At 30.9% G+C, this 12631-nt stretch overlaps 1 long non-coding RNA gene across 1 annotated transcript; it reads right to left on the reverse strand.

The window, feature by feature from the left end:
- Positions 1–4273: 4273 nt before the first annotated feature.
- On the reverse strand, positions 4274–5090 carry LOC106769294. The gene is made up of 3 exons (XR_001376319.2): positions 4932–5090; positions 4678–4729; positions 4274–4376 (listed from the first exon to the last, which is right to left on the reverse strand). It is a non-coding gene; the product is annotated as an uncharacterized LOC106769294 (long non-coding RNA).
- Positions 5091–12631: the final 7541 nt, after the last annotated feature.

Here is a 12631-nt window from a genome sequence, read left to right on the forward strand (position 1 = left end):
AAGCTCCTGCCTATTTCTACTTCATCACAACTTGCAGACATTCATACTAAAGCTTTGCATCCAGCACAATTTCAATCTTTGTTGTCCAAGCTGAGCATTAAGGATATATATGCTGCAGCTTGAGGGGGATATTGGAATTATTTTATTCTCTGTTCATTGTGCATTTATGTTCATATATTTTTATACTTATATTCCTTTTTTATATTGCTCTAAATAATTATATATATCAATTGTACTCTCTCCTTATCATTGAATAAGAAATACAATATTTCATTCTTTCTTCTTTTCTAACAGTTCCAACTAAATTGGTGTCAAATGCGCGAGCTAAAATCCTTTTTTTTTACTGGTATACTTTCTCATAATTCAAACTTTGGTATGACATATATTATTCAGTTAAATATATTTCTAATATTTGTAACATTTTCGATTTTTCGAGAACAGTAGATGTACGAAAAATAAAATAGAGTGTACAATATTTTGTAGAACTTAGAATACATAATCGTTTTACAAATTGCGATGACCAATATTTTCTTTTTGACAAAATGTGATGAATAGATTTTTTTCAAACTCTTTTGGTGTTAAAGAGATACATATGACTCATGTTTTTGTTTCCTTCCAACAAAGTTATGCATTAGTGACATAGATTCAACTTACTTTATAAAATTTTAAGCATTACACCACTTTCCCTTAATCAATTTTACGGTCAAGTCTTTTCACCATCTCATCACTTCACTTTTTGGATAATATAAATTAAAATAATAATAAACAACCATTACAATATTATCATATAATATAAATCGAAGTCATCCTGAAATATATAAACACATCACAACCTTCAACGTCTAACTTATAATTTTTGTGAATCAGTTAAATATAAAAAGTTAATTACATAGTTTTCTTTATAAATAGTATTTAAATATTCAAATATAACACGAAAATAATAACTAATGAAAACAGAAAAGAATAAGACACTGTAAAAATGCCTAATTCTATCAGGGTTCAATTTGATATTACCAACAATTTTAACTCTGTCAAAATATATTTAATAGGGTTAAGAAAACCATAAAAAAAAACATCAATAATTAATTTTTAATGGTTTCTTAAAAGTTACTGCTATTTCTAGAAGTTTTTACAATTGTCATTATTATCAGGGATTTCTTCCCAAAACCATTAATAGTTGTTAAGTTTTTAGAAGTGTTATTACTTCCTAAAGTTTTCAAAACCGCCCAAACTAGTTAGGATTAACAAAATTGCCAAGACTATTAAAGTTAACAAAAACCCTCATAACAAGAAATCATTTTTTTGTATTAAAATTATCTAATTACAATAAAAAGGACTTTAATAATGAAAGTTGCATTTAAATAATTTTATACTAAAATTGTACTATATAAAATATATCGATCGGAATTGATTGTCATTTATGGACAGTTAAGCAGATATTAACAGGTCAGATTGCCTTACCCCCTGCAACAATATATGATTAATTATTTGGTTTGATTACCTAAAATATATTGCACTAATGGTTAATCAATGGAACTGACTGTCACAAGTCCTATAAACATAAATTTATGTGGGTACAATCATTTTCTTCTCCTAATAAAAATATTGACATCTCTATGAAACATATTTGACTTGAGCGTCGGATTGTTTTATGCAGGTCAACCCCCAATCGGAAAGGATTACATGAGTTGGATGATCGAAGCATAGCAAGGAAGGACAACCGACCCTTGGAATGGACAACTTTGAATGTTTTGGGTTAGGGATCTCAACTGAACCGAAACATTTTGGCGCCCACCGTGGGGCTGAGCAGCATCCCCATGAAACCACAAGGAACCAGACGCGTGCTTGGTCTCTACATTGATACTTCCGATCAATATCAGGTTTTGTAACAAGAGTAAAAGATTTCATAATAATTTCTAAAGACATATCTTTCGTTTTGAGAATTTTCTGGAAAGTTCCAATATTGGACATTGATCATGACCCCAGACAAATGTTATCGAAATAAAAATTAAATATTATTATACAATATATACTATAAGTATTATTCAATACAATTAATATTTTAACATAAAAAATAACATTATTCAATCAAACAAATTAAAAAGAAAAAAAAATTATTTGCTGAATTTGTAGACTAGTCTATGATCATCCTTTGATGGCTTTCTGCTTTGGAGAAAGGTGACTCCGAAACAAAGTAAAGTTTGACAACTTTGCCTTCATGTGTAGACTTCATGGCATTGTTGAAACTGGACTGCAATCTCTTCACGTTACCATTGTCACAATTGCAATATTATCAATATTATTATTTATCTATTATATATCTATACCTATTAAACTGATTTTTTCAATTTAACTATTTTTCTAAATTAAATAAATAAAACTCATCTACAAAATAAATAAAAACTATCTATAATTAAATTATAAAAATTAATTATATTTATTATGATAATTAAAATTTCATCATTTTTTCTTATCCAAAAAAGTAAACACACATGTATATGTTTTCACTAATATATATACAAAGAAGATTCCTAGTTTTGGTGTACACATTTCTTTTCTATTCTTTTCCCTTTAAATAACTAGTTTTAAATTAACATAATTAATTTTTCAATTTTACTCTTTAAGTGATCATTTTTTAAAATTGATATTTTAAAATTGTAAAACTTATTTATATTTGTTTTCATAATTATAATAGTAATAATTTTATTAAATTTATTATCATTAAGAAAAACAAATACACATAACACATGTATTTTTACTAGTAATCATAATGAAAATTAATATTATGCTATTAATATTACTTATTAATCATTCAATATAATTTTATTAACTATATTCTTATCAAAATAAAAATAATTTTATCATATGATAATTTTATATTTTAGAATAATTAGTTGTGACATGTATATTTTATCACTTTTGAAATTTTTGTGACAAATTAGAAATAGTCACAAATGATATATAAATATGTTAATTACATCTTCATCAAATAAAAATTATTTTGACTTCCAATAATATAGATACATAGACTTTCTATTGAATATATAATAAGGAATTCATGACACACACTACAAAAACTTAGATTTTTAACGGGGGGCTATTTTTTTTCGTTTTCGGTGATTTTAACTCCCGGAAAGTGTGTTATCCAGAGTTAGGAAAACTCCTGGAAAAGCTGTGAAAACCATTGGAAAAGCTATGTCATTATTAGCAGGAGTTTTGCCAAAACCGTCGGTATTAGTGGGGGTTTTACCGAAACCGCCAGAAATAACCGCAGTTTTGCCAAAACCGCCGGAAATAACCGGAATTTTACCAAAACCGTCATAAATAACTGGGATTTGGCCAAAACCGCCGGAAATGTGTACAATTTTTTTTCTTTTGACTTTTGATTGTAATAAAATGGAATCATGACAAAATTAGTTTTATTAAACATATAAGCAATTAAATAATATTAACTAAAACTGAATATTATATATAAAATAAACTACATTATTTAACGTATCAATATGATTATACAACTAATTGTTCATATATTAAAAAAGAAATTTCTTTCAGTAACAGTTTCTCGACCACCACTCTTTCAGTTACTTCAGGGGTATCCCTCACCGCCACAGTTCCTTCTGGGTGTAAAATTCAATCTAATTCCACCATCAAATCAACAAGGTTACATCTGCAATGAAATCATGAAGCAATCAGGGTGAGTTCATAACATATGTGAATAATTGTGTCTGCAAGGATGATACAGAATGACAAATACTCTCACTTTTTGTTTATTAGTATCCGAAACTTAGAACTACATTTGAGTGTAATCTTTTGTTTATTAAGTAGTAAAACCATGACTCTAAGCACATGAATACTTGACTTTGGTACAAAACTAAGATGAAACTAACGAGCTGCACATCAATTAAGGTAGCAAGCTTTTGCTAACGCTTTATCCAATTGTTCATGTTAACAGATATTTGAAAGCATCAATTGAAATTTAAAATTCACCAAATGAAAATTCAATGACATCATCATGACCCCAAAAAATTGAGCACCATAAGAATATGATTAGCTAACCTTGACATCACGATGAAGAATATGATTAGCATGTAAGTAATCAAGCACCATAAGAAATTGAGCAAGCCACTTACACAGTTGATGAACTTGAAACCTTTATTACATTAAGAGAACTAAAAGTATAACTTTTCATATTATGTAGAACATGTAGAAAAAATGACTTTCAAATAATAACTTGTTAGGATGAAACAGAAGTTATCTTCATTTAAGAGATTGTGACTGTCCATGACTTTTTATCCTCAAGACACCCTGTTTGAATTCCAACCAGTGTTTTGCGTAATTTTGCAGACAATGTTTCTGGCCCTGTTTTGTAATCCCTCCTGCATATGGTCAATGGTAAAGACATAAGAGAGAAGATATTTTAAATAAATAGTTGAATTATGATACTTATTAGTATAAAAAATTGAGTTTAATTTATGCATAGGTAGTAGAAAATACTTTTACACCTGACATCTACTGAAAAAGCATCATATTAATGAATAAGATTACGTATGAAAATAATCATTACAAAATAAATAATATTATCCAATATAAAAGTGTAAAAAATGCGTAGATATTATCTGAATTGACTTAATATATTGAAAACAAAAGAAATAGAATACTTGAAAGTGAAATTTTTACGTTGTTTCCTTATAGCTGACCGATGCAACAGAGTTAACAACCACTGCAGTTCCTGTGCAGAACATTATTGATAACATAATTCAAGTAAGCCCCTTTGTAAGTAACTAAGCATACAATATTGATAACATTTTTCTTTGTAGAAACATAGGTAAAGTAGATTCTCCAACATAGTAGGTATATTTTCTAGAAGCAAGTTAATTTGCAGAAAATGAAACCATTAAGATTAATCAATATAAACGAAAATGAATTAATACCTGATAACCCAAATCAATGGCAACTTCAATGATGGATTTTCATGTGATACCAGGCAGCATGGTTCCATCTAATGAAGGAGTGGAGATAGTGTTGCCCTTCATATGATTAAATTAAACAAATTTTGTTCAGATTTGGATATATAAATTGTTAATAGCATACCCAAATAGATAATGTTCAGACTTTCACAACAAATACGTTGCATGCTGATGCCTCCTCTATATATTTTATATTTTCCTGTTGCCGAGTCCAAGAACAACACATCGGAGAATCCATTGGCCTTTGCATCAATTATTGCGTTATAAACCTATGGCACAAAAACATATAAGGATAATATACTTTATCAAGAGGATAATTATAATCTCAGGTAACTTTAAGTATGATCTATTATTTGACTTAGCAGACTAAGTATAACCGTGCTTTTTGTTGTATTTGTATTACTTTCATCAAGACATATTGAAAAAATATTGTATAACTGAAAATAAAATAGTGAGTGACAATAGTCAGATAGCATAAACAATTTAACTTTAGAAGCATAGGAATGGCATATATTATCAAAGAAAATATAAAAATATTAATTAAATTCCAACATTTTTAACTGTACTTTCCTAACCGAAGGTGACCTTACAACAATGGTTGGAGGTTGGTCTTTCTGCTTCCGCTTTCATTCTTGTAAATCTGAATATGATTAAATGTGTTTATTTGATATATTTGGATTTATTGAATCTTTAGTATGAATCTGTTTTACATTTGGTATCAAAGCGTGTTTCACCTCTGCCTTGTCTGGTTCACTCCTCTGTGCGTATTATGCTTTTTAATTTTATTAATTGTTTTGAAACTGGGTAGAAAGAAGAAAACTTTAGATGAAATTTTCTGTGAAATTTTTGATGCTGAAACCCTCACATATTACTGGGTTTGCGTTTGGTATACATTTTTTAGAATCATGTGAAAGGTTGAAGATGATTGAAACGACATTTAGTTTTGCGTTTCATTTTGGGCATCCTTCATAAACATATATTTCAATTTTTATTTTATTTTCTTCTTTACCTGTTACATACATACTTGCATTGGAGATGAAATCTACTTCTGGTTTTAATAAGACTGTACGGTGCTCTACTTAATCCAGAGTGGTCTTTTCATTCTTCTTTTTCACACACACACACACACACACACACACACACATATATATATATATATATATATATATATATATATATATATATATATATATATATATATTATTTATTGTTTGCGTTTTATATTGGATGCATTTTTCCTATTACTTTTATATGCACGTTAATATATATATAATATATGTTTTGGTGTGCTGGAGGCATTTTATAGAATGATGCGTTGAACTTTTGTGCTTTTTTCACGTTGTTGTTATATGCGTGTAATATGTATACATATACATTATGCTGTTATGATATGCACGGTTTACATGCAATTAAGATTAAAGTGTGTGTGGACATTATACTAATATTTAATGTTAGTATAATAATTTTGAATATTATATATTTATAATATGATGCTTATATTTTATTTAGATTAAATATAAGACCTAAAGATAATTTAATGTTTAGTGATAAATATAATTTTTAAATAATTAGAGAGTAGCCACAACATCTTTAATTAATTAAAATTATATTATGAAGATCACTTTATTGAAACATTAATTGTAATTAATTATATATAGTGTGATGAAATATACCCACGGGATTTTTGTTACATTCGTATAATTAATTAGGATAAAATATTAATTATAATTCTTAATTTTCCCACAGGAATTAGGAATGTGATATAATTAATAGTTTTATCATAAGGTTAAATGAGTCTAATTGAGTAAGACTTTAGCCCACAGTCAAGTTTTATGTTAATAGACTCATTGGTAAAGACATGTTTTGCATTGGTAAAACATGACATTTATTTTAGTCTCAAATTATGATAATGAACATGATTTTGAATTTGCAGTTTCTCAATCTGTGAATATTTCTGATATCAAGTGTGGTATTCCTGAATTGAAAGGAGATAATTATAAGATTTGGAAGGAGAGAATTCTTCTTCATTTAGGTTGGATGGACATAGACTATGCTATTAGAAAACCAGAACCACCGGGTATTACTGAGACTAGCACTCCAGATGACATTGAACTTTATGAAAATTGGGAGAGGTCAAATCGTCTCTCCGTAACATGCATAAAAACTAACATTTTCGCTGGAATCCAGGGTTCGGCTGATCAGTATGAGAATTTCAAGGATTTACTGAAGGCTATCGATGAGCAGTTTATGACATCTGATAAATCTCTTGTCAGCACTCTTATAATGCAGTGTTCATCCTTAAAGCTCACTGGAATTAGAGGAGTATGTGATCATATTATGTGCATAAGGGACATTGTGGCTCAACTAAAAGCTTAGGAAGTTACCATGTCCGATTCTTTCCTAGTGCACTATATTTTGTGTACCTTGTCTCACCATTATGCTCCCTTTAAAATCTCTTACAACACACATAAGGACAAATGGTCTATTAATGAATTATTGACCATGTGTGTTCAAGAAGAAGAAAGGCTATTGATTGAAGAAGGGGAGAAGGTGTACTTGACCACTTCATTTAAGAATAAGAAGAACCAAGTTAATAAGAAGGAAAATATTCCTGCTCAGCCAGTTATTAAGAAGGAGTCCATAAATTACTGGAAGTTCTAAACCGCCGGCCAAAATTCCCTCCTATATTACATTAATTTTGTAGTGACATTATTATCGTCATATATAAATTTTAGTTTTGTACTATGAATCTATTGTATTTTATCACAAATATTGACATAGAAAACCTTGAAGTTGAGACTATAATTTTGAGTACAGGGTTAAAAAAGGTTGGGGAAACTGAAAGGTACTAACTACCAGGCCCTGCATCATAATTACTGAGAGGGTGATTGTTGTAGGCAAGGTGGATCAAGTCATTGTCTTATGGCGTTTTGGATTGTTATATTCTCTAGTAGAAAGAGTTGAAACCAGATTATTAGCTATAATTTTGGCCGAGTGTAATGCTTGATTCAACTAGTTCACACGAATTTTGGGCCATAGGTTTTTTGTTTTTTGCAGAACCTGCCTTTTTCACTATAACAACCCCTGTTATAGAGGATGCTTCTGTAATTTGTTAGATGCTGATGGCAAAACGAAATCCATTTAAGGTTATGTAATGGATAATAAATAGGTAAACTCCCACCCCATCAAAATGCTTTCGGAAGATGCTTTCCGTAAAAAGAGGGATTGATTCGCTTCTGGAAAATTTTACAAAAACAAAAATTCTAAAATTATTTATTGTGTTCTGGAAAATAAATTTCGAAGGTGGTAAGGGTAACATAATAAGGCGCCCTTGTTGTTGCCATCACAAAATCCCTTCTCTTAACAATCCCTTCTCTTCGTTTCAAAACTCAGTCAAACATTAAAAGTAGACATATCTACCAGCAAAAAATCAAACTACCGAAATCCATGTGGTAAAAGACTAATACCTTTCACTTCATCCATCTCTTTATATCCAAGGCCATGTAGAAGAGAGCGTAGAAGACGGTGTGCGAAGAAGCCCTAATTGAGAACCAGCACCAGGGGAAGGAACGCTTCCCAGACCACCTGCTTCCTCTCTGCATCCCCTGTAGTCTTTAAGTGAGAGACATGCATAGTGAAGACTAGGGTTCTGAGGCTTTAAGTGAGAGAGATTGATTTTTTAGGGAGAAGAAACACAAGGTGGAGTGAAGGTTCGGGAGAGATGAGGTGGAGTGAAGGTTCGAGAGAGAAGAGGTGGAGTACGGGTACAAGGGTTGTGAGAGATGAGAGCTCGACAGAAGGTTCAAGTAAGGTCAATTAGGGTTGACATTTTTAGTAAAAGGGCTTAACCCAAATTTAATTTCTTTTAAAAATAATTTTCTATATCCGTATGTAATATCATCAGATAACAATTCTTTCACATTATACACGGCTTTTACATATTATATATGGAAACTTTCCTTAGGTAACTTTACTGCCATCACACGCGTATATTACAGGCAGATATTACATACGAATTATTACATACAGATTATCCGTATATAATTCCCTCTTCAGTATCCGTATATAAAATCCGTATGTAATAGTTGCATTACATACGGATCAGGATCCGTATGTAAAAATCCGTATGTAATTCCAATATTTCTTGTAGTGTGTCTACAGGGCAGATGAAAAGTCATTCCTTTCCATCATATAGACGTTGGGGTTGTCCTAACAGAAGTCTATATGGTGGACAATAATAGCTATTCACCAACCTGTCAGACCTATAGACGTCAGGTAAGCGATAACTGACGTCTATATGTCTGCCAGACAGGTGAAAAGGCATTCCTTTCCGTCATGTAGACGTCGGATGCCTCCTCACTGACGTCTATGATAGTATATAGACGTTAGTTGCCTAAATAGTCGACGTCTATAAGCCCCGCAAATATTATTTTTTAAATCAGAAAGACGTCGATTTAGTGAGTTAACCGACGTCTTTTTCATTATAGACGTTGGGCTCATGTGCAACTGATGTCAGATTTCTTTTTAAACAAGAGATTGCAAACTAGCAGTTTTGCGCACTTCATCGTCTTCCTTTGCTTTTCTCTCCGCTCCTTTGAATTTACAAGTGTGTTTAATCTCTTTTGATATGGTTAAACTTGCTTTTAATTCGATTAAAGTAATCTTTGATGTATTATCTTTTATTTGAACCGATTAAAATGTGTTTTCGTTGTGTTTTGCTGCGGTTTTTTCTTGTGTCTTTGGGTAGCGTAGTGCACCTTCTCCCTTTGCTAGTTTCCTCCCAAGAAAAACTTACATCTTTTGGATATCTCATAGCATTCCAACCCAAAGACCAACCTGGGTCCTTGCATACAGCCATTCCCACCATCATTGAAAAAGAAAACGGTGAGAATACTGTGTCGCCGTATTCTCACCGTATTCTTTTTCATTGGCGGTCGGAGTGGACCTAGGCAACGACCCAAGTTCGCCTTTGGGTTGAAATGCCATGAGAAATCCAAAAGACGCATTTTTTTCTTACGAGGAAACTAGCAAAGGAAGGAGGTGCTACTACACTACCCAAAGACATGAGAAAAACTGCATCAAAACACAACACATCATAGACGCCGGTTAATGTAATGACAGACGTCTATAGTGCCATAGACGTCAGTTAATGCAATGTTTGATGACTTTATAGACGTTGGATGTGTCACTAAATTGACGTCTAGTGTGCCCTTAAACGTCGGTTAGTGTAATGTCTGAGGTTTTTATAGACGTTGAGCTTTGGTCTTAATCGACGTCTATAACGACGTCGCACATGCAGAAAACCGACGTCCTATTAACTTCATCCATGTCGGTTCCTGATGTGACGTTAAATGGCCATAATAACCGACGTTTAAAACCCTCTTTACACTAGTGCAACAAAAAAGAATTATCTCATTTGGAGTTTTGTACAATCTGAATAGTTGCCGTAGGAGATGATTTCCTTTCTAGTGAGGATGATTTGGGTGAAGCAGGCATATGCAACTATGTAATAATCTTTGGACATTTGGTGAAGGATGACTTGATACTGAAACCACCCAAATGGCCAGTAGTGCGGTGCATAAAAGTTTTGCAAAGGGGATATTTTCTTATTTCCTCAATTTCCTATGACCTTTAAAGCTGTTTCCACAAAGTACACCCTTAAAAAAGACTCATATTCCATATGATCAATATTCCACCAGCTCTATTTGTTGCAGGATATGTATTCAATCTATATTAGGTATGGAGGTCGGAGCTTCATTTGGAAGTGTGTGTGGAAGGACATGGTTTTAGGAACAAGTTGTTGTTTGCTTGTTTTCTTTTACAAACAAACCATATGTATATAACACTATCTTTTCCCAATCGTGTACGTTATAGTGATGGCCAAAATGGATTCCACTTTGAGTTTGATCCTTTATTAAAAAATAAAGATAAGATTATTTTTTATTTATTTATTTGAGTGTTAAAGTCATGCTTGACTCCAATATTTGAATTTCTTAATGCTCAAACAATGTAATAAGTATGAAAATTATAAATGAATTCTTAAAAGTCTCGTACTGTGGTGATTAAAAACATTTTCACCATCAATTAGGAAACACATGTGTTTCTCATGGATTAAGATTCGATGCTTGTATAGTGTCTTTTAATGAATCCAATTTACTCGATGGAGGTTCGTTTGGCTAGTAAACTTAATGTTTTTGAATTTGGTTATAAGTGTTTCGATGTTTATTTATCCACTATTAGAACAAAGTTCATCAATAATTCACTTATATAAATTAAGGGGGTAATAAATGAAACTATGAAGTAAACGCATTTAATGGGTTTACAGTTCTTGCATCAAGGGGTGAAAAAGGAGAAGTCCTGTAATGCTTCTTCCTCTCAAATTTTCATTCTCTCACCTTTTTCGATTTCCTTGACCATCCAAGAAATGAAAGGTTGTTTCTTCTTGCACCTTTATTTTTTTTCTTCCTTGCACAATTATAAAATCAATAATCCCCAAATTATCTCACATTAAAATCATAATAAAAAGTTCAAAGTTATGCCTACACTCTTTCTTTTTAATGAACTTCAGATTGTTCAGTATTTTCGGATTCGAAAAAATGTTTCAGAATATGCATTAACAAATATATTCTAGGGTATGTATTCTAGAACGTATTTTCGGATCGAAAAATAACTTTTTACATTAAAACTCTGAAATAAATTAAAAAAAAATACATTTTCTAAAATATATTTTTAAGTAGGAAAATAACTTCTCAATTACATATTCTGAAATAAACAATGTCTTTTGAAATGTGCCATCTGAAACCTATTTCTGGAATGAATTAAAAAAAAAAAAAAAACTTTAGGACATTCAAAAAGTATTTTCACACTGGAACGAATTAAAAACTTTAGTTATTATTGTGTCGTTTTGGAATTGGTTTTAGTCTATATTTTGATTATCAGGCGTTTTTTTCTACTTTGATCTAACTATTTTTAATGTCTTGTATCTCTCTATTAACTTCTTTCAATAATTCAACAGTATTTTCTGTTTTATTTTTCCTTTCGATCGTACTTGTCTTTACACTTTTCTTGTTGTGGTGATTTAAAACATTTTCACCGGGAATTAGGAAACTAGTATGCATGTTTTTGTTGTTTAATGTTTTACTTTACTTTTATTAAATTATAGAACTTATTAAGCCTTGTGTTTGTAATAAAATATAAATTGTCTTACATTTTAATAATTTATTCATACTTTTCTCATAATTCAAACTTTGGTATTTCATAGTTAAATATATTTCTAAATTTGTCACATTTTCGATTTTTCGAGAACACGTACGTAAAATAAAGACTTAATTACTTTTTTAGTCCTTAAGTTGGGGGCTGAATTTTCGTTTGATACCTGCTTTTAAAAGTGATGTAATTTGGTCCCCAGATTACTGATTTTGATGTTAATAGATCCATTCCATTAAGTAGGCGTTAACGACGTTAAATGTTAAGTGTAAAATAGGTTATCCAACGTGGCAAAAGAAGTTATTTTACCAAAGACAAATATGAAAATATGTTTTAATATAGAAAAGAAAAAACGAAATGGATTTGGCCTCTTTCCTCAACCTCACAACATCTCTCTCCACAGCCAACTTCCCCTCCTTAGAACTCAACCTAAAANCATCATCTTTCACATCATAAAC

The sequence above is a fragment of the Vigna radiata genome, chromosome 1, assembly GCF_000741045.1.
Source record: "Vigna radiata var. radiata cultivar VC1973A chromosome 1, Vradiata_ver6, whole genome shotgun sequence".
NCBI classification, from domain to species: domain Eukaryota; kingdom Viridiplantae; phylum Streptophyta; class Magnoliopsida; order Fabales; family Fabaceae; genus Vigna; species Vigna radiata.